The sequence below is a fragment of the Lissotriton vulgaris genome, chromosome 5 (genome assembly GCF_964263255.1).
Source record: "Lissotriton vulgaris chromosome 5, aLisVul1.2, whole genome shotgun sequence".
Lineage (NCBI taxonomy): Eukaryota > Metazoa > Chordata > Amphibia > Caudata > Salamandridae > Lissotriton > Lissotriton vulgaris.
Genome location: NC_141693.1, coordinates 1,546,196,734 through 1,546,224,368, shown reverse-complemented (window position 1 = coordinate 1,546,224,368; position 27,635 = coordinate 1,546,196,734). Strand labels below are relative to the sequence as shown.

The 27,635-nt window shown below is 43.3% G+C and overlaps 11 non-coding genes across 11 annotated transcripts; all 11 read left to right on the top strand.

The window, feature by feature from the left end:
* The first annotated feature begins 134 nt into the window (after positions 1-134).
* On the top strand, positions 135-207 carry TRNAR-CCU (transfer RNA arginine (anticodon CCU)). Its single transcript has one exon. It is a non-coding gene; the product is annotated as a tRNA-Arg (tRNA).
* A 644-nt stretch (positions 208-851) lies between these two features.
* Positions 852-924, top strand: TRNAR-UCG (transfer RNA arginine (anticodon UCG)). Its single transcript has one exon. It is a non-coding gene; the product is annotated as a tRNA-Arg (tRNA).
* An 803-nt stretch (positions 925-1,727) lies between these two features.
* On the top strand, positions 1,728-1,800 carry TRNAR-CCU (transfer RNA arginine (anticodon CCU)). The gene has a single exon. It is a non-coding gene; the product is annotated as a tRNA-Arg (tRNA).
* Positions 1,801-2,445: 645 nt separating this feature from the next.
* Positions 2,446-2,518, top strand: TRNAR-UCG (transfer RNA arginine (anticodon UCG)). The gene has a single exon. It is a non-coding gene; the product is annotated as a tRNA-Arg (tRNA).
* Positions 2,519-3,322: 804 nt separating this feature from the next.
* Positions 3,323-3,395, top strand: TRNAR-CCU (transfer RNA arginine (anticodon CCU)). Its single transcript has one exon. It is a non-coding gene; the product is annotated as a tRNA-Arg (tRNA).
* A 1,518-nt stretch (positions 3,396-4,913) lies between these two features.
* On the top strand, positions 4,914-4,986 carry TRNAR-CCU (transfer RNA arginine (anticodon CCU)). The gene has a single exon. It is a non-coding gene; the product is annotated as a tRNA-Arg (tRNA).
* Positions 4,987-5,630: 644 nt separating this feature from the next.
* TRNAR-UCG (transfer RNA arginine (anticodon UCG)) lies at positions 5,631-5,703 on the top strand. Its single transcript has one exon. It is a non-coding gene; the product is annotated as a tRNA-Arg (tRNA).
* Positions 5,704-8,817: 3,114 nt separating this feature from the next.
* On the top strand, positions 8,818-8,890 carry TRNAR-UCG (transfer RNA arginine (anticodon UCG)). Its single transcript has one exon. It is a non-coding gene; the product is annotated as a tRNA-Arg (tRNA).
* A 1,522-nt stretch (positions 8,891-10,412) lies between these two features.
* Positions 10,413-10,485, top strand: TRNAR-UCG (transfer RNA arginine (anticodon UCG)). The gene has a single exon. It is a non-coding gene; the product is annotated as a tRNA-Arg (tRNA).
* Positions 10,486-13,598: 3,113 nt separating this feature from the next.
* Positions 13,599-13,676, top strand: TRNAR-UCG (transfer RNA arginine (anticodon UCG)). The gene has a single exon. It is a non-coding gene; the product is annotated as a tRNA-Arg (tRNA).
* Positions 13,677-15,196: 1,520 nt separating this feature from the next.
* TRNAR-UCG (transfer RNA arginine (anticodon UCG)) lies at positions 15,197-15,274 on the top strand. Its single transcript has one exon. It is a non-coding gene; the product is annotated as a tRNA-Arg (tRNA).
* Positions 15,275-27,635: the final 12,361 nt, after the last annotated feature.

Here is a 27,635-nt window from a genome sequence, read left to right as displayed (position 1 = left end):
AGTCGGGGATGGAAGAGGATGAAAATGGGAAGTTTACTTATGGAGAGAACTGAGAAATGTCCTGTGTGCAGACACCAGTGTTTGACGATTGAATACATTTAAATAATGCCTCTAGACTGCAAGTGTTCATCTGTGCCTCAGTGGCCTAATGGATAAGGCACTGGCCCCCTAAGCCAGGGATTGTGGGTTCGAATCCCATCTGAGGTGAAAACCAATATCCACTATTACTTTTCTAGAAAAATTTATATATTTAATACATGCTTCCGCTCAGAAGCTTATGAGGTATTAGGAACTTTGAAATGGTACCATTTTACTTCTGTACTCTCCGGACTCATGTTGGTGTTCTGAAACTACAAAGTAGATTTTTAAACACCTATCTTTGTCAGATGCAACTTTGACCCGGCAGAAGATATTCCTTTGGAAAAAATGATTTGAATCGGATTGGTGTAACTGTTGTTTCTAGAGGTGGTGACAGGCTTTCAGCCACTTGAATAGGGCAAGGCAGGATTCATGAAACGTATACAACCTTTGAGCGTGTGTAAATTGGCATATCCAGAAAGGAGCAGTTTGTACTACTGTCAAAACAGTTTCTCTCCACTTCTGGAAATATCCAGAGCTATGTAAAGCATACAACTGAGCTTTAATCTCATAAAGAAAGAGGTTTAAATGCAAAAAAGAAAACAAAAGCTTATCGTACTGGTGACATTTTCATTATATAGATTCCAAAAGAGTGCTTTAATTGAAAGGAGCTGAAAACACGCAATGGGATGTAAACCTAAATAACTATCAATATCATATTTCCCATCCTTGCATACCACCTACATTATAAAAATCAGCACAGCAGGACATATGACCGCGTGGCCTAATGGATAAGGTGTCTGACTTCGGATCAGAAGATTGAGGGTTCGAGTCCCTTCGTGGTCGGTTTTTGTCAATGGTCACACAACTCAGCTTTCCATTCAGAATGGAAGCAGGCTCTTCCAATACTCTTATAGCCATCATGTTCTCATTCCTAATTATTCATGAAGTGGAGTACATACTGCACAGTCATTTAGATTGCATCTTCAGCCTAAAATCTTGTCCATGTTAGTGGCATTAAGAAGTGCTTCTATGTACACGCACTGAATATGTAATAGGGTTGCAGAATTTTGACTTGACAGAATGGGTTTTTAGCTTAAGGGTGTGTAGATGAAATGCAAGGTGTGTAAGTATGTGTTCCGGGAGTGCTTCAAGTATAAAAATCTGTATGATTGTGCAGTTAAAGTGCTAATTTTGCCTACGAGAAAGAAAAGTACTACAGAAGAATTATAAAGGTTTTGCACATTGGCTGCCTTTGCTGATGACACAGTTGGCTAATTTGTAAAGCATTGGTCTATTAAGTTGCAGAGTGTGGTTGAACTTGGTTAGCAGACTTGGTGCCTGTTTCTGTGTCCTGCTGAAGACAAGGACGGCTTGATACCACTGTCAAAGCCCAGTTTATTGAGAAAAGCATCCAGGAAAGAAGAAGTGTTGAGTCGAAAGTGGTTCTCCTCCAATTTCTCTCCACTTGCGCGAAATGCAGAGCCTCCATTATAGCACAGAACAGAGTGTTAAAGTCGGGGATGGAAGAGGATGAAAATGGGAAGTTTACTTATGGAGAGAACTGAGAAATGTCCTGTGTGCAGACACCAGTGTTTGACAATTGAATACATTTAAATAATGCCTCTAGACTGCAAGTGTTCATCTGTGCCTCAGTGGCCTAATGGATAAGGCACTGGCCTCCTAAGCCAGGGATTGTGGGTTCGAGTCCCATCTGAGGTGAAAACCAATATCCACTATTACTTTTCTAGAAAAATTTATATATTTATTACATGCTTCCACTCAGAAGCTTATGAGGTATTAGGAACTTTGAAATGGTACCATTTTACTTCTGTACTCTCCGGACTCATGTTGGTGTTCTGAAACTACAAAGTAGATTTTTAAACACCTATCTTTGTCAGCTGCAACTTTGACCCGGCAGAAGATATTCCTTTGGAAAAAATGATTTGAATTGGATTGGTGTAACTGTTGTTTCTAGAGGTGGTGACAGGCTTTCAGCTACTTGAATAGGGCAAGGCAGGATTCATGAAACGAATACAACCTTTGAGCGTGTGTAAATTGGCATATCCAGAAAGGAGCAGTTTGTACTACTGTCAAAACAGTTTCTTTTCCACTTCTGGAAATATCCAGAGCTATGTAAAGCATACAACTGAGCTTTAATCTCATGAAGAAAGAGGTTTAAATGCAAAAAAGAAAACAAAAGCTTATCGTACTGGTGACATTCTCATTATATAGATTCCAAAAGAGTGCTTTAATTGAAAGGAGCTGAAAAAACACAATGGGATGTAAACCTAAATAACTATCAATATCATATTTCCCATCCTTGCATACCACCTACATTATAAAAATAAGCACAGCAGAACATATGACCGCGTGGCCTAATGGATAAGGTGTCTGACTTCGGATCAGAAGGTTGAGGGTTCGAGTCCCTTCGTGGTCGCTTTTTGCCAATGGACACACAACTCAGCTTTCCATTCAGAATGGAAGCAGGCTCTTCCAATACTCTTATAGCCATCATGTTCTCATTCCTAATTATTCATGAAGTGGAGTACATACTGCACAGTCATTTAGATTTCATCTTCAGCCTAAAATCTTGTCCATGTTAGTGGCATTAAGAAGTGCTTCTATGTACACGCACTGAATATGTAATAGGGTTGCAGAATTTTGACTTGACCGAATGGGTTTTTAGCTTAAGGGTGTGTAGATGAAATGCAAGGTGTGTAAGTATGTGTTCATGGAGTGCTTCAAGTGTAAAAATCTGTATGGTTTGTGCAGTTAAAGTGCTAATTTTGCCTACGAGAAAGAAAAGTACTACAGAAGAATTATAAAGGATTGGCACATTGGCTGCCTTTGCTGATGACACAGTTGGCTAATTTGTAAAGCATTGGTCTATTAAGTTGCAGAGTGTGGTTGAACTTGGTTAGGAGACTTGGTGCCTGTTTCTGTATCCTGCTGAAGACAAGGACGGCTTGATACCACTGTCAAAGCCCAGTTTATTGAGAAAAGCATCCAGGAAAGAAGAAGTGTTGAGTCGAAAGTGGTTCTCCTCCAATTTCTCTCCACTTGCTCGAAATGCAGAGCCTCCATTATAGCACAGAACAGAGTGTTAAAGTCGGGGATGGAAGAGGATGAAAATGGGAAGTTTACTTATGGAGAGAACTGAGAAATGTCCTGTGTGCAGACACCAGTGTTTGACAATTGAATACATTTGAATTATGCCTCTAGACTGCAAGTGTTCATCTGTGCCTCAGTGGCCTAATGGATAAGGCACTGGCCTCCTAAGCCAGGGATTGTGGGTTCGAGTCCCATCTGAGGTGAAAACCAATATCCACTCTTACTTTTCCAGAAAAATTGATATATATATTACATGCTTCCGCTCAGAAGCTTATGTGGTATTAGGAACTTTGAAATGGTACCATTTTACTTCTGTACTCTTCAGAGTCATGTTGGTGTTCTGAAACTACAAAGTAGATTTTAAACACCTATCTTTGTCAGATGCAACTTTGACCCGGCAGAAGATATTCCTTTGGAAAAAATGATTTGAATTGGATTGGTGTAACTGTTGTTTCTAGAGGTGGTGACAGGCTTTCAGCTACTTGAATAGGGCAAGTCAGGATTCATGAAACGTATACAACCTTTGAGCGTGTGTAAATTGGCATATCCAGAAAGGAGCAGTTTTTACTACTGTCAAAACAGTTTCTCTCCACCTCTAGAAATATCCAGAGCTATGTAAAGCGTACAACTGAGCTTTATTCTCATGAAGAAAGAGGTTTAAATGCAAAAAAGAAAACAAAAGCTTATCGTACTGGTGACATTTTCATTATATAGATTCCAAAAGAGTGCTTTAATTGAAAGGAGCTGAAAACACACAATGGGATGTAAACCTAAATAACTATCAATATCATATTTCCCATCCTTGCATACCACCTACATTATAAAAATAAGTACAGCAGAACATATGACCGCGTGGCCTAATGGATAAGGCGTCTGACTTCAGATCAGAAGATTGAAGGTTTGAGTCCCTTCGTGGTCGGTTTTTGCCAATTGTCACACAAGTCAGATTTCCATTCAGAATGGAAGCAGACTCTTCCAATACTATTATAGCCATCATGTTCTCATTCCTAATTATTCATGAAGTGGAGTACATACTGCACAGTCATTTAGATTGCATCTTCATCCTAAAATCTTGTTCATGTTAGTGGCATTAAGAAGTGCTTCTATGTACACGCACGGAATATGTAATAGGGTTGCAGAATTTTGACTTGACAGAATGGGTTTTTAGCTTAAGGGTGTGTAGATGAAATGCAAGGTGTGTAAGTATGTGTTCATGGAGTGCTTCAAGTGTAAAATCTGTATGATTTGTGCAGTTAAATGCTAATTTTGCCTACGAGAAAGAGAAGTACTACAGAAGAATTATAAAGGATTGGCACATTGGCTGCCTTTGCTGATGACACAGTTGGCTAATTTGTGAAGCATTGGTCTATTAAGTTGCAGAGAGTGGTTGAACTTGGTTAGGAGACTTGGTGCCTGTTTCTGTGTCCTGCTGAAGACAAGGACGGCTTGATACCACTGTCAAAGCCCAGTTTATTGAGAAAAGCATCCAGGAAAGAAGAAGTATTGAGTCGAAAGTGGTTCTCCTCCAATTTCTCTCCACTTGCGCGAAATGCAGAGCCTCCATTATAGCACAGAACAGAGTGTTAAAGTCGGGGATGGAAGAGGATGAAAATGGGAAGTTTACTTATGGAGAGAACTGAGAAATGTCCTGTGTGCAGACACCAGTGTTTGACGATTGAATACATTTAAATAATGCCTCTAGACTGCAAATGTTTATCTGTGCCTCAGTGGCCTAATGGATAAGGCACTGGCCTCCTAAGCCAGGGATTGTGGGTTCGAGTCCCATCTGAGTTGAAAACCAATATCCACTCTTACTTTTCCAGAAAAATTGATATATTTATTACATGCTTCCGCTCAGAAGCTTATGTGGTATTAGGAACTTTGAAATGGTACCATTTTACTTCTGTACTCTTCAGAGTCATGTTGGTGTTCTGAAACTACAAAGTAGATTTTTAAACACCTATCTTTGTCAGATGCAACTTTGACCCGGCAGAAGATATTCCTTTGGAAAAAATGATTTGAATTGGATTGGTGTAACTGTTGTTTCTAGAGGTGGTGACAGGCTTTCAGCTACTTGAATAGGGCAAGTCAGGATTCATGAAACGTATACAACATTTGAGCGTGTGTAAATTGGCATATCCAGAAAGGAGCAGTTTTTACTACTGTCAAAACAGTTTCTCTCCACTTCTAGAAATATCCAGAGCTATGTAAAGCATACAATTGAGCTTTATTCTCATGAAGAAAGAGGTTTAAATGCAAAAAAGAAAACAAAAGCTTATCGTACTGGTGACATTCTCATTATATAGATTCCAAAAGAGTGCTTTAATTGAAAGGAGCTGAAAAAACACAATGGGATGTAAACCTAAATAACTATCAATATCATATTTCCCATCCTTGCATACCACCTACATTATAAAAATAAGCACAGCAAGACATATGACCGCGTGGCCTAATGGATAAGGCGTCTGACTTCGGATCAGAAGATTGAGGGTTGGAGTCCCTTCGTGGTCGGTTTTTGCCAATGGTCACACAACTCAGCTTTCCATTCAGAATGGAAGCAGGCTCTTCCAATACTCTTATAGCCATCATGTTCTCATTCCTAATTATTCATGAAGTGGAGTACATACTGCACAGTCATTTAGATTGCATCTTCAGCCTAAAATCTTGTCCATGTTAGTGGCATTAAGAAGTGCTTCTATGTACACGCACTGAATATGTAATAGGGTTGCAGAATTTTGACTTGACAGAATGGGTTTTTAGCTTAAGGGTTCGTAGATGAAATGCAAGGTGTGTAAGTATGTGTTCATGGAGTGCTTCAAGTGTAAAAATCTGTATGATTTGTGCAGTTAAAGTGCTAATTTTGCCTACGAGAAAGAAAAGTACTACAGAAGAATTATAAAGGTTTTGCACATTGGCTGCCTTTGCTGAGGACACAGTTGGCTAATTTGTAAAGCATTGGTCTATTAAGTTGCAGAGTGTGGTTGAACTTGGTTAGCAGACTTGGTGCCTGTTTCTGTGTCCTGCTGAAGACAAGGACGGCTTGATACCACTGTCAAAGCCCAGTTTATTGAGAAAAGCATCCAGGAAAGAAGAAGTGTTGAGTCGAAAGTGGTTCTCCTCCAATTTCTCTCCACTTGCGCGAAATGCAGAGCCTCCATTATAGCACAGAACAGAGTGTTAAAGTCGGGGATGGAAGAGGATGAAAATGGGAAGTTTACTTATGGAGAGAACTGAGAAATGTCCTGTGTGCAGAAACCAGTGTTTGACGATTGAATACATTTAAATAATGCCTCTAGATTGCAAGTGTTTATCTGTGCCTCAGTGGCCTAATGGATAAGGCACTGGCCTCCTAAGCCAGGGATTGTGCGTTTGAGTCCCATCTGAGGTGAAAACCAATATCCACTCTTACTTTTCCAGAAAATTTTATACATTTATTACATGCTTCCGCTCAGAAGCTTATGAGGTATTAGGAACTTTGAAATGGTACCATTTTACTTCTGTACTCTTCAGGGTCATTTTGGTGTTCTGAAACTACAAAGTAGATTTTTAAACACCTATCTTTGTCAGATGCAACTTTGACCCGGCAGAAGATATACCTTTGGAAAAAATGATTTGAATTGGATTGGTGTAACTGTTGTTTCTAGAGGTGGTGACAGGCTTTCAGCTACTTGAATAGGGCAAGTCAGGATTCATGAAACGTATACAACCTTTGAGCGTGTGTAAATTGGCATATCCAGAAAGGAGCAGTTTGTACTACTGTCAAAACAGTTTCTCTCCACTTCTGGAAATATCCAGAGCTATGTAAATCATACAACTGAGCTTTAATCTCATGAAGAAAGAGGTTTAAATGCAAAAAAGAAAACAAAAGCTTATCAAACTGGTGACATTCTCATTATATAGATTCCAAAAGAGTGCTTTAATTGAAAGGAGCTGAAAACACACAATGGGATGTAAACCTAAATAACTATCAATATCATATTTCCCATCCTTGCATACCACCTACATTATAAAAATAAGCACAGCAGGACATATGACCGGGTGGCCTAATGGATAAGGCGTCTGACTTCGGATCAGAAGCTTGAGGGTTCGAGTCCCTTCGTGGTTGGTTTTTGCCAATGGTCACACAACTCAGATTTCCATTCAGAATGGAAGCAGGCTCTTCCAATACTCTTATAGCCATCATGTTCTCATTCCTAATTATTCATGAAGTGGAGTACATACTGCACAGTCATTTAGATTGCATCTTCAGCCTAAAATCTTGTTCATGTTAGTGGCATTAAGAAGTGCTTCTATGTACACGCACTGAATATGTAATAGGGTTGCAGAATTTTGACTTGACGGAATGGGTTTTTAGCTTAAGGGTGTGTAGATGAAATGCAAGGTGTGTAAGTATGTGTTCATGGAGTGCTTCAAGTGTAAAATCTGTATGATTTGTGCAGTTAAAGTGCAAATTTTGCCTACGAGAAAGAGAAGTACTACAGAAGAATTATAAAGGATTGGCACATTGGCTGCCTTTGCTGATGACACAGTTGGCTAATTTGTAAAGCATTGGTCTATTAAGTTGCAGAGTGTGGTTGAACTTGGTTAGGAGACTTGGTGCCTGTTTCTGTGTCCTGCTGAAGACAAGGACGGCTTGATACCACTGTCAAAGCCTAGTTTATTGAGAAAAGTATCCAGGAAAGAAGAAGTGTTGAGTCGAAAGTGGTTCTCCTCCAATTTCTCTCCACTTGCTCGAAATGCAGAGCCTCCATTATAGCACAGAACAGAGTGTTAAAGTCGGGGATGGAAGAGGATGAAAATGGGACGTTTACTTATGGAGAGAACTGAGAAATGTCCTGTGTGCAGACACCAGTGTTTGACGATTGAATACATTTAAATAATGCCTCTAGACTGCAAGTGTTTATCTGTGCCTCAGTGGCCTAATGGATAAGGCACTGGCCTCCTAAGCCCGGGATTGTGGGTTCGAGTACCATCTGAGGTGAAAACCAATATCCAGTATTACTTTTCTTGAAAAATTTATATATTTATTACATGCTTCCGTTCAGAAGCTTATGAGGTATTAGGAACTTTGAAATGGTACCATTTTACTTCTGTACTCTCTGGACTCATGTTGGTGCTCTGAAACTACAAAGTAGATTTTTAAACACCTATCTTTGTCAGCTGCAACTTTGACCCGGCAGAAGATATTCCTTTGGAAAAAATGATTTGAATTGGATTAGTGCAACTGTTGTTTCTAGAGGTGGTGACAGGCTTTCAGCTACTTGAATAGGGCAAGGCAGGATTCATGAAACGTATACAACCTTTGAGCGTGTGTAAATTGGCATATCCAGAAAGGAGCAGTTTGTACTACTGTCAAAACAGTTTCTCTCCACTTCTGGAAATATCCAGAGCTATGTAAAGCATACAACTGAGCTTTAATCTCATAAAGAAAGAGGTTTAAATGCAAAAAAGAAAACAAAAGCTTATCGTACTGGTGACATTCTCATTATATAGATTCCAAAAGAGTGCTTTAATTGAAAGGAGCTGAAAAAACACAATGGGATGTAAACCTAAATAACTATCAATATCATATTTCCCATCCTTGCATACCACCTACATTATAAAAATAAGCACAGCAGGACATATGACTGCGTGGCCTAATGGATAAGGTGTCTGACTTCGGATCAGAAGATTGAGGGTTCGAATCCCTTCGTGGCCGGTTTTTGCCAATGGACACACAACTCAGCTTTCCGTTCAGAATGGAAGCAGGCTCTTCCAATACTCTTATAGCCATCATGTTCTCATTCCTAATTATTCATGAAGTGGAGTACATACTGCACAGTCATTTAGATTGCATCTTCAGCCTAAAATCTTGTCAATGTTAGTGGCATTAAGAAGTTCTTCTATGTACACGCACTGAATATGTAATAGGGTTGCAGAATTTTGACTTGACAAAATGGGTTTTTAGCTTAAGGGTGTGTAGATGAAATGCAAGGTGTGTAAGTATGTGTTCATGGAGTGCTTCAAGTGTAAAAATCTGTATGATTTGTGCAGTTAAAGTGCTAATTTTGCCTACGAGAAAGAAAAGTACTACAGAAGAATTATAAAGGATTGGCACATTGGCTGCCTTTGCTGATGACACAGTTGGCTAATTTGTGAAGCATTAGTCTATTAAGTTGCAGAGTGTGGTTGAACTTGGTTAGGAGACTTGGTGCCTGTTTCTGTGTCCTGCTGAAGACAAAGACGGCTTGATACCACTGTCAAAGCCCAGTTTATTGAGAAAAATCATCCAGGAAAGAAGAAGTGTTGAGTCGAAAGTGGTTCTCCTCCAATTTCTCTCCACTTGCTCGAAATGCAGAGCCTCCATTGTAGCACAGAACAGAGTGTTAAAGTCGGGGATTGAAGAGGATGAAAATGGGAAGTTTACTTATGGAGAGAACTGGGAAATGTCCTGTGTGCAGACATCAGTGTTTGACGATTGAATACATTTAAATAATGCCTCTAGACTGCAAGTGTTTATCTGTGCCTCAGTGGCCTAATGGATAAGGCACTGGCCTCCTACGCCAGGGATTGTGGGTTCGAGTTCCATCTGAGGTGAAAACCAATATCCACTCTTACTTTTCCAGAAAAATTGATATATATATTACATGCTTCCGCTCAGAAGCTTATGAGGTATTAGGAACTTTGAAATGGTACCATTTTACTTCTGTACTCTCCGGACTCATGTTGGTGTTCTGAAACTACAAAGTAGATTTTTAAACACCTATCTTTGCCAGATGCAACTTTGACCCGGCAGAAGATATTCCTTTGGAAAAAATGATTTGAATTGGATTGGTGTCACTGTTGTTTCTAGAGGTGGTGACAGGCTTTCAGCTACTTGAATAGGGCAAGGCAGGATTCATGAAACGTATACAACCTTTGAGCGTATGTAAATTGGCATATCCAGAAAGGAGCAGTTTGTACTACTGTCAAAACAGTTTCTCTCCACTTCTGGAAATATCCAGAGCTATGTAAAGCATACAACTGAGCTTTAATCTCATGAAGAAAGAGGTTTAAATGCAAAAAAGAAAACAAAATCTTATCGTACTGGTGACATTTTCATTATATAGATTCCAAAAGAGTGCTTTAATTGAAAGGAGCTGAAAACACACAATGGGATGTAAACCTAAATAACTATCAATATCATATTTCCCATCCTTGCATACCACCTACATTATAAAAATAAGCAAAGCAGGACATATGACCGCGTGGCCTAATGGATAAGGCGTCTGACTTCGGATCAGAAGATTGAGGGTTCGAGTCCCTTCGTGGTCGGTTTTTGCCAATGGTCACACAACTCAGATTTCCATTCAGAATGGAAGCAGGCTCTTCCAATACTCTTATAGCCATCATGTTCTCATTCCTAATTATTCATAAAGTGGAGTACACACTGACCAGTCATTTAGATTGCATCTTCAGCCTAAAATCTTGTTCATGTTAGTGGCATTAAGAAGTGCTTCTATGTACACGCACTGAATATGTAATGGGGTTGCAGAATTTTGACTTGACAGAATGGGTTTTTAGCTTAAGGGTGTGTAGATGAAATGCAAGGTGTGTAAGTATGTGTTCATGGAGTGCTTCAAGTGTAAAATCTGTATGATTTGTGCAGTTAAAGTGCTAATTTTGCCTACGAGAAAGAGAAGTACTACAGAAGAATTATAAAGGATTGGCACATTGGCTGCCTTTGCTGATGACACAGTTGGCTAATTTGTAAAGCATTGGTCTATTAAGTTGCAGAGTGTGGTTGAACTTGGTTAGGAGACTTGGTGCCTGTTTCTGTGTCCTGCTGAAGACAAGGACTGCTTGATACCACTGTCAAAGCCCAGTTTATTGAGAAAAGCATCCAGGAAAGAAGAAGTGTTGAGTCGAAAGTGGTTCTCCTCCAATTTCTCTCCACTTGCTCGAAATGCAGAGCCTCCATTATAGCACAGAACAGAGTGTTAAAGTCGGGGATGGAAGAGGATGAAAATGGGAAGTTTACTTATGGAGAGAACTGAGAAATGTCCTGTGTGCAGACACCAGTGTTTGACAATTGAATACATTTAAATAATGCCTCTAGACTGCAAGTGTTTATCTGTGCCTCAGTGGCCTAATGGATAAGGCACTGGCCTCCTAAGCCAGGGATTGTGCGTTTGAGTCCAATCTGAGGTGAAAACCAATATCCACTCTTACTTTTCCAGAAAATTTTATACATTTATTACATCCTTCCGCTCAGAAGCTTATGAGGTATTAGGAACTTTGAAATGGTACCATTTTACTTCTGTACTCTTCAGGGTCATTTTGGTGTTCTGAAACTACAAAGTAGATTTTTAAACACCTATCTTTGTCAGATGCAACTTTGACCCGGCAGAAGATATACCTTTGGAAAAAATGATTTGAATTGGATTGGTGTAACTGTTGTTTCTAGAGGTGGTGACAGGCTTTCAGCTACTTGAATAGGGCAAGTCAGGATTCATGAAACGTATACAACCTTTGAGCGTGTGTAAATTGGCATATCCAGAAAGGAGCAGTTTGTACTACTGTCAAAACAGTTTCTCTCCACTTCTGGAAATATCCAGAGCTATGTAAATCATACAACTGAGCTTTAATCTCATGAAGAAAGAGGTTTAAATGCAAAAAAGGAAACAAAAGCTTATCAAACTGGTGACATTCTCATTATATAGATTCCAAAAGAGTGCTTTAATTGAAAGGAGCTGAAAACACACAATGGGATGTAAACCTAAATAACTATCAATATCATATTTCCCATCCTTGCATACCACCTACATTATAAAAATAAGCACAGCAGGACATATGACCGGGTGGCCTAATGGATAAGGCGTCTGACTTCGGATCAGAAGCTTGAGGGTTCGAGTCCCTTCGTGGTTGGTTTTTGCCAATGGTCACACAACTCAGATTTCCATTCAGAATGGAAGCAGGCTCTTCCAATACTCTTATAGCCATCATGTTCTCATTCCTAATTATTCATGAAGTGGAGTACATACTGCACAGTCATTTAGATTGCATCTTCAGCCTAAAATCTTGTTCATGTTAGTGGCATTAAGAAGTGCTTCTGTGTACACGCACTGAATATGTAATAGGGTTGCAGAATTTTGACTTGACGGAATGGGTTTTTAGCTTAAGGGTGTGTAGATGAAATGCAAGGTGTGTAAGTATGTGTTCATGGAGTGCTTCAAGTGTAAAATCTGTATGATTTGTGCAGTTAAAGTGCAAATTTTGCCTACGAGAAAGAGAAGTACTACAGAAGAATTATAAAGGATTGGCACATTGGCTGCCTTTGCTGATGACACAGTTGGCTAATTTGTAAAGCATTGGTCTATTAAGTTGCAGAGTGTGGTTGAACTTGGTTAGGAGACTTGGTGCCTGTTTCTGTGTCCTGCTGAAGACAAGGACGGCTTGATGCCACTGTCAAAGCCTAGTTTATTGAGAAAAGTATCCAGGAAAGAAGAAGTGTTGAGTCGAAAGTGGTTCTCCTCCAATTTCTCTCCACTTGCTCGAAATGCAGAGCCTCCATTATAGCACAGAACAGAGTGTTAAAGTCGGGGATGGAAGAGGATGAAAATGGGACGTTTACTTATGGAGAGAACTGAGAAATGTCCTGTGTGCAGACACCAGTGTTTGACGATTGAATACATTTAAATAATGCCTCTAGACTGCAAGTGTTTATCTGTGCCTCAGTGGCCTAATGGATAAGGCACTGGCCTCCTAAGCCCGGGATTGTGGGTTCGAGTACCATCTGAGGTGAAAACCAATATCCAGTATTACTTTTCTTGAAAAATTTATATATTTATTACATGCTTCCGTTCAGAAGCTTATGAGGTATTAGGAACTTTGAAATGGTACCATTTTACTTCTGTACTCTCTGGACTCATGTTGGTGCTCTGAAACTACAAAGTAGATTTTTAAACACCTATCTTTGTCAGATGCAACTTTGACCCAGCAGAAGATATTCCTTTGGAAAAAATGATTTGAATTGGATTGGTGTAACTGTTGTTTCTAGAGGTGGTGACAGGCTTTCAGCTACTTGAATAGGGCAAGTCAGGATTCATGAAACACATACAACCTTTGAGCGTGTGTAAATTGGCATATCCAGAAAGGAGCAGTTTGTACTACTGTCAAAACAGTTTCTCTCCACTTCTGGAAATATCCAGAGCTATGTAAAGCATACAACTGAGCTTTAATCTCATAAAGAAAGAGGTTTAAATGCAAAAAAGAAAACAAAAGCTTATCGTACTGGTGACATTTTCATTATATAGATTCCAAAAGAGTGCTTTAATTGAAAGGAGCTGAAAACACACAATGGGATGTAAACCTAAATAACTATCAATATCATATTTCCCATCCTTGCATACCACCTACATTATAAAAATAAGCACAGCAGGACATATGACCGCGTGGCCTAATGGATAAGATAAGGCGTCTGACTTCGGATCAGAAGATTGAGGGTTCGAGTCCCTTCGTGGTCGGATTTTGCCAATGGTCACACATCTCAGATTTCCATTCAGAATGGAAGCAGGCTCTTCCAATACTCTTATAGCCATCATGTTCTCATTCCTAATTATTCATGAAGTGGAGTACATACTGCACAGTCATTTAGATTGCATCTTCAGCCTAAATTCTTGTTCATGTTAGTGGCATTAAGAAGTGCTTCTGTGTACACGCACTGAATATGTAATAGGGTTGCAGAATTTTGACTTGACGGAATGGGTTTTTAGCTTAAGGGTGTGTAGATGAAATGCAAGGTGTGTAAGTATGTGTTCATGGAGTGCTTCAAGTGTAAAATCTGTATGATTTGTGCAGTTAAAGTGCAAATTTTGCCTACGAGAAAGAGAAGTACTACAGAAGAATTATAAAGGATTGGCACATTGGCTGCCTTTGCTGATGACACAGTTGGCTAATTTGTAAAGCATTGGTCTATTAAGTTGCAGAGTGTGGTTGAACTTGGTTAGGAGACTTGGTGCCTGTTTCTGTGTCCTGCTGAAGACAAGGACGGCTTGATGCCACTGTCAAAGCCTAGTTTATTGAGAAAAGTATCCAGGAAAGAAGAAGTGTTGAGTCGAAAGTGGTTCTCCTCCAATTTCTCTCCACTTGCTCGAAATGCAGAGCCTCCATTATAGCACAGAACAGAGTGTTAAAGTCGGGGATGGAAGAGGATGAAAATGGGACGTTTACTTATGGAGAGAACTGAGAAATGTCCTGTGTGCAGACACCAGTGTTTGACGATTGAATACATTTAAATAATGCCTCTAGACTGCAAGTGTTTATCTGTGCCTCAGTGGCCTAATGGATAAGGCACTGGCCTCCTAAGCCCGGGATTGTGGGTTCGAGTACCATCTGAGGTGAAAACCAATATCCAGTATTACTTTTCTTGAAAAATTTATATATTTATTACATGCTTCCGTTCAGAAGCTTATGAGGTATTAGGAACTTTGAAATGGTACCATTTTACTTCTGTACTCTCTGGACTCATGTTGGTGCTCTGAAACTACAAAGTAGATTTTTAAACACCTATCTTTGTCAGATGCAACTTTGACCCAGCAGAAGATATTCCTTTGGAAAAAATGATTTGAATTGGATTGGTGTAACTGTTGTTTCTAGAGGTGGTGACAGGCTTTCAGCTACTTGAATAGGGCAAGTCAGGATTCATGAAACACATACAACCTTTGAGCGTGTGTAAATTGGCATATCCAGAAAGGAGCAGTTTGTACTACTGTCAAAACAGTTTCTCTCCACTTCTGGAAATATCCAGAGCTATGTAAAGCATACAACTGAGCTTTAATCTCATAAAGAAAGAGGTTTAAATGCAAAAAAGAAAACAAAAGCTTATCGTACTGGTGACATTTTCATTATATAGATTCCAAAAGAGTGCTTTAATTGAAAGGAGCTGAAAACACACAATGGGATGTAAACCTAAATAACTATCAATATCATATTTCCCATCCTTGCATACCACCTACATTATAAAAATAAGCACAGCAGGACATATGACCGCGTGGCCTAATGGATAAGATAAGGCGTCTGACTTCGGATCAGAAGATTGAGGGTTCGAGTCCCTTCGTGGTCGGATTTTGCCAATGGTCACACATCTCAGATTTCCATTCAGAATGGAAGCAGGCTCTTCCAATACTCTTATAGCCATCATGTTCTCATTCCTAATTATTCATGAAGTGGAGTACATACTGCACAGTCATTTAGATTGCATCTTCAGCCTAAAATCTTGTTCATGTTAGTGGCATTAAGAAGTGCTTCTATGTACACGCATGGAATATGTAATAGGGTTGCAGAATTTTGACTTGACAGAATGGGTTTTTAGCTTAAGGGTGTGTAGATGAAATGCAAGGTGTGTAAGTATGTGTTCATGGAGTGCTTCAAGTGTAAAATCTGTATGATTTGTGCAGTTAACCCCTTCGATGCTGATGACGGAGCGGTTCCGTCATCAGCATCGGTTGGGCTGTGCTGATGACGGAACCGCTCCGTCATCAGTACAGCCCTGGGGGAGAGCGCTGGCGCTCCCCCCTTGTGCAGCGATCTTGGTTTTTTTTGCTGGGGTGGCATCAGAAGACTTTCCGCTGCCACCCCCTGGCCCCCCCACGCTTCCTGGTGACGTCAGCGCGCACAGCGCGCGCCGACGTCATCAGGAAGCGCTGGACGCGCTGGAAGCCATTTGTTTCCAGCGCGTCCAGGAACAAGGTCGGTGTTTGGTGCTCCGGTGGGGCGGGGGGGCCATTTCTCGGTGCCTTGAGGCATCAGGGGGGAGGAAACACTGTTTCCTCTCCCCTGATGTCCCAATGCTGGGCATTACTGGTTCAGGATCACGCACAGCGTCGCGATCCTGCACCAGTAATGCCCCCACTAGACACCAGGGATGTTTTTTGTTGGAAAGGAAGCGACCCCTTGGGCAAGGGTCGCTTCCAGGGGGAATTATGTTGTAATTCAGACTTTTCTGCCCCCCCTGGGTCGACATCGCTCGTTTTAGCGAGCGATCTCGACCCAGGGGGGGCAGAAAAGCCCACTAGACACCAGGGATTGTTTACGTTTGAAAAGGAAGCGACCCCTTGGGCAAGGGTCGCTTCCAGGGGCAAATATTTTGAAATTCAGACTTTTCTGCCCCCCCTGGGTCGACATCGCTCGTTTTAGCGAGCGATCTCGACCCAGGGGGGGCAGAAAAGCCCACTAGACACCAGGGATTTATGTATAATTGTAAAGGAAGCGACCCCTTGGGGAAGGGTCGCTTCCAGGGGCAATATTTTTATAATTCAGACTTTTCTGCCCCCCCTGGGTCGACATCGCTCGTTTTAGCGAGCGATCTCGACCCAGGGGGGGCAGAAAAGCCCACTAGACACCAGGGATTGTTTATGTTTGAAAAGGAAGCGACCCCTTGGGCAAGGGTCGCTTCCAGGGGCAATTATTTTGTCATTCAGACTTTTCTGCCCCCCCTGGGTCGACATCGCTCGTTTTAGCGAGCGATCTCGACCCAGGGGGGGCAGAAAAGCCCACTAGACACCAGGGATTTATATATAGTTGTAAAGGAAGCGACCCCTTGGGGAAGGGTCGCTTCCTAGGGCCATCATTTTTCAATGCAGACTTTTCTGCCCCCCCTGGGTGCAGATCGCCCATGTTAGTGCGTTATCTGGACCCAGGGGGGCAGAAAAGCCCACTAGACACCAGGGATTTATTTCTAATTGTAAAGGAAGCGACCCCCTTGGGGAAGGGTCGCTTCCTAGTGGCCCATAATTTTTTGTAGACTTGTCTGCCCCCCCCTGGGGGCAGATAACCCATTTTTTGGGCCACATCTGGACCCAGGGGGGGTAGAAAAGCCCACTAGACACCAGGGATTTTAGTATATTTATAACGGAAGCGACCCCTTGGGCAAGGGTCGCTTCCAGGGGGCATTATAAATATTGTAGACTATTCTGCCCCCCCCCCCCCTGGGGGCGGAGTGGCTGTTTTTTTTTACAGTTTCTGGTCCCAGGGGGGGGGGGGTAGAAAAGCCCACTGTACTCCAGGTTTTTGTTTTTTATAGGGAGCGACCCCTTGGCCAAGGGTTGCTTCCTTTGGCCCATTTGTTTTCAGTATGTTCTGCCGTGTCTTTATTTGGCCTCTCTGCCCTCCGTAGGGTTGCTTCCAGGGGGCCCACGTTTATAATGATTTATAATCTTCCCCCCTTGGGGACAGACACCCCATTTGTGACATACCCTGTGACATAGCCTGTTGTAATGTGTGTTGTTTTTTTTTCTCTTTAGAGTGTTGCAGTGTGCGGTTCCGTTACTGGTTGTTCTGCTGTTTCTGTAGTTGTATGTGTTTGGTAAGAGACCTCTTTTTTGTTCAATTGTACTGTGATTGTATTTTTTTGAAAAGTGTGTAGTAAAATACGAGTATGTTTGGTTTCTGTTTGTTGTGATTGTAAAACATGTTTTGCATTTGTTTTTGATGTGTCCTTCTGTAGATGTAAGTGTGTTTTCTTCTTCTTTCTAGTGGGATATCGTTGCCCCTTTGCTGTGTCTTTGCAGAGTAGGTGCTGGTGAGTGTAGTTGTGTCTTGTAAGTGAATTGTATATATTTTCTAAATTAGTTTTTTTTTGGAAAAGGCTTACATTTTTCATCTTACTTTGCGCAGTGTTGGGGTTGTTGTTGTTTGTGCAGACTCCTTTATTTGTAAGGATAATGGCTAGCCGCCGGATTACTGCTCAGCAAGTTGTTGGATTGCTTTTTGATTCTTCCTCTGACCATGGTCCAGAGTCTGACTTTGATTCTGAACCAGAGGTGGGAGGTGAAGATTCAGGTAGTGAGTTTTCTCTACACATGGCTTCATCTGATGATGAAGACACTCTGAGTGCTGATGAAGCTACTTTTGGTGTGGATGATGTGCCTGTGGTTGCGGAGGACATTGCTGCGCCTGTGGTTGCAGAGGACATTGTTGTGTCTGTGGTTGCGGAGGACATTCCTGTGCCAATAGTGCGGCAAGAGACATCTGGGCTGCAGCCTGGGGTTGCTAGTATTCCTGTTGGTGCAGTAAGACGAGAGGCAGCTGGGCGGCAGCCTGCGGCTGCAAGACTTGATGTTGAAAGTTCTGACCTCTGGGTTGCACCAGGCATGGTGCAGCCGGCATTGCCTGAATTTACTGGTGTTCCAGGGTGTAGGGTGAACACAGAAAACTTTTTGCCTATTGATTTTTTCAAGTTGTTTATGGATGATGTGTTTGTGGCAGAGATTGTAGAGCAGACTAATTTGTATGCTGAAAATTTTTTGAGGGTGAACAGTGCCAGCCTTAAGCCCCACGCTAGAGCTACCCGGTGGACTCCCACAAATTTGGAGGAGATGAAAAAGTTTTTGGGTTTAACTTTTTTGATGGGCTTGCTTAGGAAACCATCAATGGCTTCATATTGGTCTACTAGTCCCTTGATGGCTACAGCTATATTTCCGGCAGTCATGAGTTGTGATCGGTATTTGCTTCTGCTTCGGATGATGCATTTTGTTGACAATAGTCTTGCTTTGCCACGAGATCACCCTGATTGTGACCGTCTTTTCAAGATTCGGCTTGTCATTGATCATTTCGTTGATCGATTTTCTGAGATCTTTTATCCTGGGAAAGAAATTGCAGTGGACGAGTCTTTGCTGTTGTTCAAAGGCCGCTTGGTATTTCGGCAATAGATTCCTAGTAAGAGGGCACGCTATGGAATCAGACTGTATATGCTGTGTGACAGTGAGACTGGATATGTCTCTAATTTCAGGGTGTACACTGGTAAGGAATCCAGGATTAACCCCCCTGGTTGTCCGTCGACTTTTGGAGTGACTGAGAAAATTGTGTGGGAACTTGGTCGTGGATTTGTTAACAAAGGCCATCATTTGTATGTCGATAACTTCTACACTGGTGTGCGGTTGTTCAGGGAATTGGGCAAAGTGGACACTGTTGCTTGTGGAACAATCCGCTCAAACCGTAAAGGTTTCCCAAAAGAACTTGTGTGTCAGAAGCTTGCTCGGGGACAGTGTAGTGCATTGCGTTGTGAGGAGCTTCTAGCTGTGAAGTTTTCAGACAGGAGAGATGTCTACATGTTGACTACAATACATGATGAAAGCACTGAACCGGTGACTGTTTGGGGTCAGGTTGCAGAAGTGCGCAAACCTGTGTGCATAATGCACTACAATAAGTACATGGGTGGTGTTGACAGAGTAGATCAGAGGTTGGAACCGTATGCTGCTCTTCGTAAGGCTTACATTTGGTAAAAGAAGTTGGCTATCCATCTTTTCCACTTGGCAACCTTTAATGCTTTTGTTGTGTTCCAGAAATCTTGTCCCCAGTCAAAGATTACTTTTGAAAAGTTTCAGGAGTCTGTAATAGGCAGCCTTGTTTTAGTTGAACAGGCAAGTGTTCCTAGAGTTGGAGTGGTGGAGGATATTGCCAGATTGAAAGATCGCCATTTTCCTGGTCAAATTCCTCCTACAACCTCAAAAGACTTTCCCAGTCGGAGATGTAGAGTCTGTTGGCGAAGAGGTTTGCGGAAGGAGGTTCGTATGTACTGCCCTGACTGCCCTTCAAACCCCGGGCTGTGTGTACCTGCTTGTTATAGATTGTACCACACGCAAAAGAATTTTTGGGAGTATCAATGAGTGGTAAAGTGAACTGGTTGGTCTTATTGTTCAGTTTCAAAGTTTGCATTTGTGTAGTCTTTTTAGTGTAGTTGTTGAGTTAGTAGATTTGTATCAATTTGCAATTTGTTTTTGTTTTTCTTTCATTTTCAAAAAAAACTAAAGTATGATGTTGGTTTGCGTGTAGTGTCCATTGTCTGACGGTGTGCATGGTTTGGCGCTTGGCTGCCGGTGTCTGTGGACTGGTGCTTGTCTGGCGGTGTCTGTGGACTGGTGCTTGTCTGGCGGTGTGCGTGGTCTGGTGTTTTGTTGGCCATGTGCGTGCTCTTGCGCTTGCCTGGTGTTGTGTTTGGATTTGTCCTTGGCTGGTGGTGTGCGTGGAGTGGTGCTTGGCTGGTGGTGTGCGTGGAGTGGCGCTTGGCTGGTGGTGTGCGTGGAGTGATACTTGGCTGTCTGTGCACGAAGTGGTGCTTGGCTGGCGGTGTGTGTGGAGTTGCGCTTGGCTGGTGGTGTGTGTGGAGTGACGCTTGGCTGGTGGTGTGTGTGGAGTGGCGCTTGGCTGGTGGTGTGCGTGGAGTGCTACTTGGCTGTCTGTGCACGGAGTGGTGCTTGCCTGGCGGTGTTTGTGGAGTGGCACTTGGCTTGGGGTGTGCGTGGAGTGGTGCTTGTCTGGTGGTGTGTGTGGAGTGGTACTTGCCTGTCGGTGTGCGCTGAGTGGTGTTTGGCTGGCGGTGTGCATGGTCTGGTGCTTGGATGGTGGTGCGCGTGGAGTGGCGCTTGGCTGGCGGTGTGTGTGGAGTGGTGCTTGGCTGTCTGTGCACGGAGTGGTGCTTGGCTGGCGTTGTGTGTGGAGTGCCCCTTGGCTTGCAGTGTGCGTGGTGTGTTGCTTGGCTGGTGGTGTGTGTGGAGTGGTACTTGGCTGTCGGTGTGCGCTGAGTGGTGTTTGGCTAGTGGTGTGCATGGTCTGGTGCTTGGGTGATGGTGTCGGTGGACTGGCGCTCGGCTGGCGGTGTGTGAGTAGTTACTTTGGTCACTACACACACTGCTAGGTGAGTGACACTCCACGCAGTCCATCATTTTGTGTTGTTGAAATTTCAGAAATGTGGGCGTGTGAAAGTGATGGGCCCTTGAATGGCGCTGTCTGCTGGTGGGAGTGTTGAAATGTGATGGGTCCGCGGCTGGCGGTGTGAATGTTTTGTATGTGTCACACGTACGAAAGGTGTATGAATGGCCTGTAAAGAGGTTGGTGCCTTGACGTGGCTTTACAGCTCACGAGCTGTGAGTCAGTGGTTCAGTTTATCATACTTTCAATTATACGCAGTGTATTTCATTTTTTTGAAATTACTTGCAAATACAATTGTATGTACAGAATCATCACTCACCCTCGTGCCAAATCCAACCAGAATGTGTGTGTGCTTGCGGATTTGATGGCTGTGCAGTAATGTTTGTCTTTTATCTCTTTCTGAAGTAGGGTGTACCTTGTCCCTTATTGTGATTGTTGTAATGTGTTGCTGTTCTTTCCGGATGGTGTCAATGGTCTGGTTTGTATCAGGTATGAAAGGCGCGTGAATGGCCTGTAAAACGGTTGGTGCCTTGTCGTGGCTTTACAGCTCACGAGTTGCGAGTCACTGGTTCGGTTTTTATGCATTTATTTATTGACAGAGCATTTCATTTTTTGAAATATCTTGTTAATTAAATTTTATGTACTGAACCATCACTCGCCCTCGTGCCAAATCCAACCTGTATGTGTGTGTCTTTGAGGAATAGTTAACCGTGCCTTGAATGTTTGACTTTTGAGTAACTCTGTTACGGTGTACATTATAGCCATAAATAACTTACTAAATTTAGTTATTATTGTTAAACCATGGAAGTATATGGTCATGTCTTTCTGGTGAATTCTATTGTTGATTTTTATCCAGAATCTCCTGCAAACTTGAAATTGTCTGTCACAATTTCCTTGAATCACACGCTCTCAAATTGAAAACTTAATTCTCCACTGTACGATTTGGACCGTTTCCTGTTGCAGCCACTATGCCTACCCACGCAAGTGAGGTACCATTTTTATCGGGAGACCTGGGGGAACGCTGGGTGGAAGGAAATTTGTGTGTGCCCAGTGATGCCACGCTTTCCCATGCAAAAAAGTGTGAAAAAAATGATTTTTTTTTAGCTAAAATTGAGGTTTGCAAGGGATTCTGGGTAAAGGAACGTTGGAGGATCCATGCAAGCCAAACCTCCTTGGAAGCCCCCGGGTGTCTACTTTTCAGAAATGTGTGGGTTTGGTAGGTTTCCCTAGATGGCCGTCTAGCACGGGGCCAAAAACCCAGGTAACCCCTCTTGCAAAAGCTGGTGGTATTGAATGTCAATCCCACCAGCTTTTGAAAGAGGGGTTACCTGGGTTTTTGGCCCCGTGCGAGACGGCCATGTAGGAAAACCTACCAAACCCACACATTTATGAAAAGTAGACACCCGGGGGCTTCCAAGGAGGTATGGCTTGCGTGGATCCTCCAACGTTCCTTTACCCAGAATCCCTTGCAAACCTCAATTTTTGCAGAAAAAGTCAGTTTTTTCACACTTTTTTGTGTGGGAAAGCGTGGCGTCACTGGGCTCACACAAATTTCCTCCCACCCAGCGTTCCCCCAGGTCTCCCGATAAAAATGGTACCTCACTTGCGTGGGTAGGTATAGTGGCTGCAACAGGAAACGGTCCAAATCGTACGGTGGAGAAATTGCAATACCCAAATGCAAAACAACCTTGATTTTGGGGGGGGGACCTGAGTCTTTGGCCCGGGGCTCGGTGGTATTCTTTGGAAACTACCAAACCCAAACAGTTCTGAAAAGTAGACACCCGGGGGAGTCCAGGGAGATATGGCATGCGTAGGTCCCCCAATGTTTTCCTACCCAGAACTCCTTGCAAACCTTAAAATTAGGTAAAAATATCACTTTTCCAAACTTTTTTGCGTGGGATCTCCATGCCGGCAAAAATGTCCTACCACCCAGCGTTCCCCTTGTTCTCCCGAGTAAAAGGATACCTCACTTGTGTGGGTGGGCCAAAGGCCTGTGTCTAAGGCAGGGGGCTTAATTTGTAAAGCTCAAATACTACTTTTTCAAAATTCATTTTCGGACTGTTCTGCTTTGGGGCACCCACACAAGTGAGGTATCCTTTTACTCGGGAGAACAAGGGGAGCGCTGGGTGGTAGGACATTTTTGCCGGCACGGTGATTCCACGCAAAAAAGTTTGAAAAAGTGATTATTTTACCTAATTTTAAGGTTTGGAAGGTGTTCTGGGTAGGAAAACGTTCGGGGACCCACGCATGCCATACCTCCCTGGACTCCCCCGGGGGTCTACTTTTCAGAACTGTTTGGGTTTTGTACTTTCCAATGAATACCACCGAGCCCCGGGCCAAAAACTCAGGTGCCCCCCCCCCAAAATCAAGGTTGTTTTGCAATTTGGGATTGTAAATTCACCACCGTACAATTTGAACCATTTCCTTTCGCAGCCACTATGCCTACCCACGCAAGTGAAGTACCATTTTTCTCGGGAGACCTGGGGGAACGCTGGGTGGGAGGAAATTTGTGTGAGCCCAGTGACGCCACGCTTTCCCACACAAAAAAGTGTGAAAAAACTGACTTTTTCTGCAAAAATTGAGGTTTGCAAGGGATTCTGGGTAAAGGAACGTTGGAGGATGCACGCAAGCCATACCTCCTTGGAAGCCCCCGGGTGTCTACTTTTCATAAATGTGTGGGTTTGGTAGGTTTTCCTACATGGCCGTCTCGCACGGGGCCAAAAACCCAGGTAACCCCTCTTTCAAAAGCTGGTGGGATTGACATTCAATACCACCAGCTTTTGCAAGAGGGGTTACCTGGGTTTTTGGCCCCATGCGAGACGGCTATGTCGGGAAACCTACCAAACCCACACATTTCTGAAAAGTAGACACCCGGGGGCTTCCAAGGAGGTATGGCTTGCGTGGATTCTCCAACGTTCCTTTACCCGGAATCCCTTGCAAACCTCAATTTTTGATGGAAAAATCTGTTTTTACACACTTTTTTTGTGTGGGAAAGCGTGGCGTCACTGGGCTCACACAAATTTCCTCCCACCCAGCGTTCCCCCAGGTCTCCCGATAAAAATGGCACCTCACTTGCGTGGGTAGGCATAGTGGCTGCAACAGGAAACGGTCCAAATCGTACGGTGGAGACATTACAATAACCAATAGCAAGATTACCTTCTTTTTTTGGGGGGGGGGGCTGAGTTTTTGGACCGGGGCTCGGCGGGCATCTTTGGAAACTACCAAACCCAAACAGTTCTGAAAACTAGACACCCGGGGGAGTCCAGGGAGGTATGGCATGCGTGGGTCCCCCAGTGTTTTCCTACCCAGAAATCCCTGCAAACCACAAATTTAGGTTAAAAAAACATTTTTCCATACATTTTTGCGTGGGATCGCCGTGTCGGCACAAATGTCCTACCACCCTGCGTTCCCCTTGTTCTCCCGAGTAAAATGATACCTCACTTGTGTGGGTGGGCCAAAGGCCTGTGACTAAGGCAGGGGGGCTTAATTTGTTACACTGAAATACTACTTTTTTCAACATTCGTTTTTGGCCTGTTCTGCTTTGGGGCACCCACACAAGTGAGGTATCCTTTTACTCGGGAGAACAAGGGGAGCGCTGGGTGGTAGGACATTTTTGCCGGCACGGTGATTCCACGCAAAAAAGTTTGAAAAAGTGATTATTTTACCTAATTTTAAGGTTTGCAAGGTGTTCTGGGTAGGAAAACGTTCGGGGACCCACGCATGCCATACCTCCCTGGACTCCCCCGGGGGTCTACTTTTCAGAACTGTTTGGGTTTTGTACTTTCCAAAGAATACCACCGAGCCCCGGGCCAATTGTTTTGCAATTTGGGATTGTAAATTCACCACCGTACAATTTGAACCATTTCCTTTCGCAGCCACTATGCCCTAGGTGCCGGCAGAGCTAGGGTTCAAAAACAAAAGGTAGTCTCTTTGCCCAAAACGTGCACAATTTCACTGAAAAATTGAGTTGTGACCACGTTGCGTTTTGCACTGTTTCCTGTCGCAGCTACTATGCCTACCCAGGCAAATGAGATACCATTTTTCTCGGGAGACCTGGGGGAACGCTGGGTGGGTGGAAATTTGTTGATCCACGCAGATTCCGGAACTTTCCACCACAGAAATGTGAGGAAAATGCGTTTTTTTTCCAATTTCTTAGCTTTGCAAGGGATTCTGGGTAAGAGAACCTGGGGGTAGGCAGTCGAGTGACCCCATCCTGAATTCCCCTGGGTATCTACTTTTCAAAAATGTATAGGTTTGCTAGGTTTCCCTAGGTGCCGGCAGAGCTAGGGTTCAAAAACAAAAGGTAGTCTCTTTGCCCAAAACGTGCACAATTTCACTGAAAAATTGAGTTGTGACCACGTTGCGTTTTGCACTGTTTCCTGTCGCAGCCACTATGCCTACCCAGGCAAGTGAGGTACCATTTTTCTCGGGAGACCTGGGGGAACGCTGGGTGGGTGGAAATTTGTTGATCCACGCAGATTCCGGAACTTTCCACCACAGAAATGTGAGGAAAATGCGTTTTTTTTCCAATTTCTTAGCTTTGCAAGGGATTCTGGGTAAGAGAACCTGGGGGTAGGCAGTCGAGTGACCCCATCCTGAATTCCCCTGGGTGTCTACTTTTCAAAAATGTATAGGTTTGCTAGGTTTCCCTAGGTGCCGGCAGAGCTAGGGTTCAAAAACAAAAGGTAGTCTCTTTGCCCAAAACGTGCACAATTTCACTGAAAAATTGAGTTGTGACCACGTTGCGTTTTGCACTGTTTCCTGTCGCAGCCACTATGCCTACCCAGGCAAGTGAGGTACCATTTTTCTCGGGAGACCTGGGGGAACGCTGGGTGGGTGGAAATTTGTTGATCCACGCAGATTCCGAAACTTTCCACCACAGAAATGTGAGGAAAATGCGTTTTTTTTTCCAATTTCTTAGCTTTGCAAGGGATTCTGGGTAAGAGAACCTGGGGGTAGGCAGTCGAGTGACCCCATCCTGAATTCCCCTGGGTGTCTAATTTTCAAAAATGTATAGGTTTGCTAGGTTTCCCTAGGTGCCGGCAGAGCTAGGGTTCAAAAACAAAAGGTAGTCTCTTTGCCCAAAACGTGCACAATTTCACTGAAAAATTGAGTTGTGACCATGTTGCGTTTTGCACTGTTTCCTGTCGCAGCCACTATGCCTACCCAGGCAAGTGAGGTACCATTTTTCTCGGGAGACCTGGGGGAACGCTGGGTGGGTGGAAATTTGTTGATCCACGCAGATTCCGGAACTTTCCACCACAGAAATGTGAGGAAAATGCGTTTTTTTTTCCAATTTCTTAGCTTTGCAAGGGATTCTGGGTAAGAGAACCTGGGGGTAGGCAGTCGAGTGACCCCATCCTGAATTCCCCTGGGTGTCTACTTTTCAAAAATGTATAGGTTTGCTAGGTTTCCCTAGGTGCCGGCAGAGCTAGGGTTCAAAAACAAAAGGTAGTCTCTTTGCCCAAAACGTGCACAATTTCACTGAAAAATTGAGTTGTGACCACGTTGCGTTTTGCACTGTTTCCTGTCGCAGCCACTATGCCTACCCAGGCAAGTGAGGTACCATTTTTCTCGGGAGACCTGGGGGAACGCTGGGTGGGTGGAAATTTGTTGATCCACGCAGATTCCGGAACTTTCCACCACAGAAATGTGAGGAAAATGCGTTTTTTTTTCCAATTTCTTAGCTTTGCAAGGGATTCTGGGTAAGAGAACCTGGGGGTAGGCAGTCGAGTGACCCCATCCTGAATTCCCCTGGGTGTCTACTTTTCAAAAATGTATAGGTTTGCTAGGTTTCCCTAGGTGCCGGCAGAGCTAGGGTTCAAAAACAAAAGGTAGTCTCTTTGCCCAAAACGTGCACAATTTCACTGAAAAAATTAGTTGTGACCACGTTGCGTTTTGCACTGTTTCCTGTCGCAGCCACTATGCCTACCAAGGCAAGTGAGGTACCATTTTTCTCGGGAGACCTTGGGGAACGCTGGGTAGGTGGAAATTTGTTGATCCACGCAGATTCCGGAACTTTCCACCACAGAAATGTGAGGAAAATGCGTTTTTTTTCCCAATTTCTTAGCTTTGCAAGGGATTCTGGGTAAGAGAACCTGGGGGTAGGCAGTCGATTGACCCCATCCTGAATTCCCCTGGGTGTCTACTTTTCAAAAATGTATAGGTTTGCTAGGTTTCCCTAGGTGCCGGCAGAGCTAGGGTTGAAAAACAAAAGGTAGTCTCTTTGCCCAAAACGTGCACAATTTCACTGAAAAAATGAGTTGTGACCACGTTGCGTTTTGCACTGTTTCCTGTCGCAGCCACTATGCCTACCCAGGCAAGTGAGGTACCATTTTTCTCGGGAGACCTTGGGGAACGCTGGGTAGGTGGAAATTTGTTGATCCACGCAGATTCCGGAACTTTCCACCACAGAAATGTGAGGAAAATGCGTTTTTTTTTCCAATTTCTTAGCTTTGCAAGGGATTCTGGGTAAGAGAACCTGGAGGTAGGCAGTCGAGTGACCCCATCCTGAATTCCCCTGGGTGTCTACTTTTCAAAAATGTATAGGTTTGCTAGGTTTCCCTAGGTTCCGGCAGAGCTAGGGTTCAAAAACAAAAGGTAGTCTCTTTGCCCAAAACGTGCACAATTTCACTGAAAAATTGAGTTGTGACCACGTTGCGTTTTGCACTGTTTCCTGTCGCAGCCACTATGCCTACCCAGGCAAGTGAGGTACCATTTTTCTCGGGAGACCTGGGGGAACGCTGGGTGGGTGGAAATTTGTTGATCCACGCAGA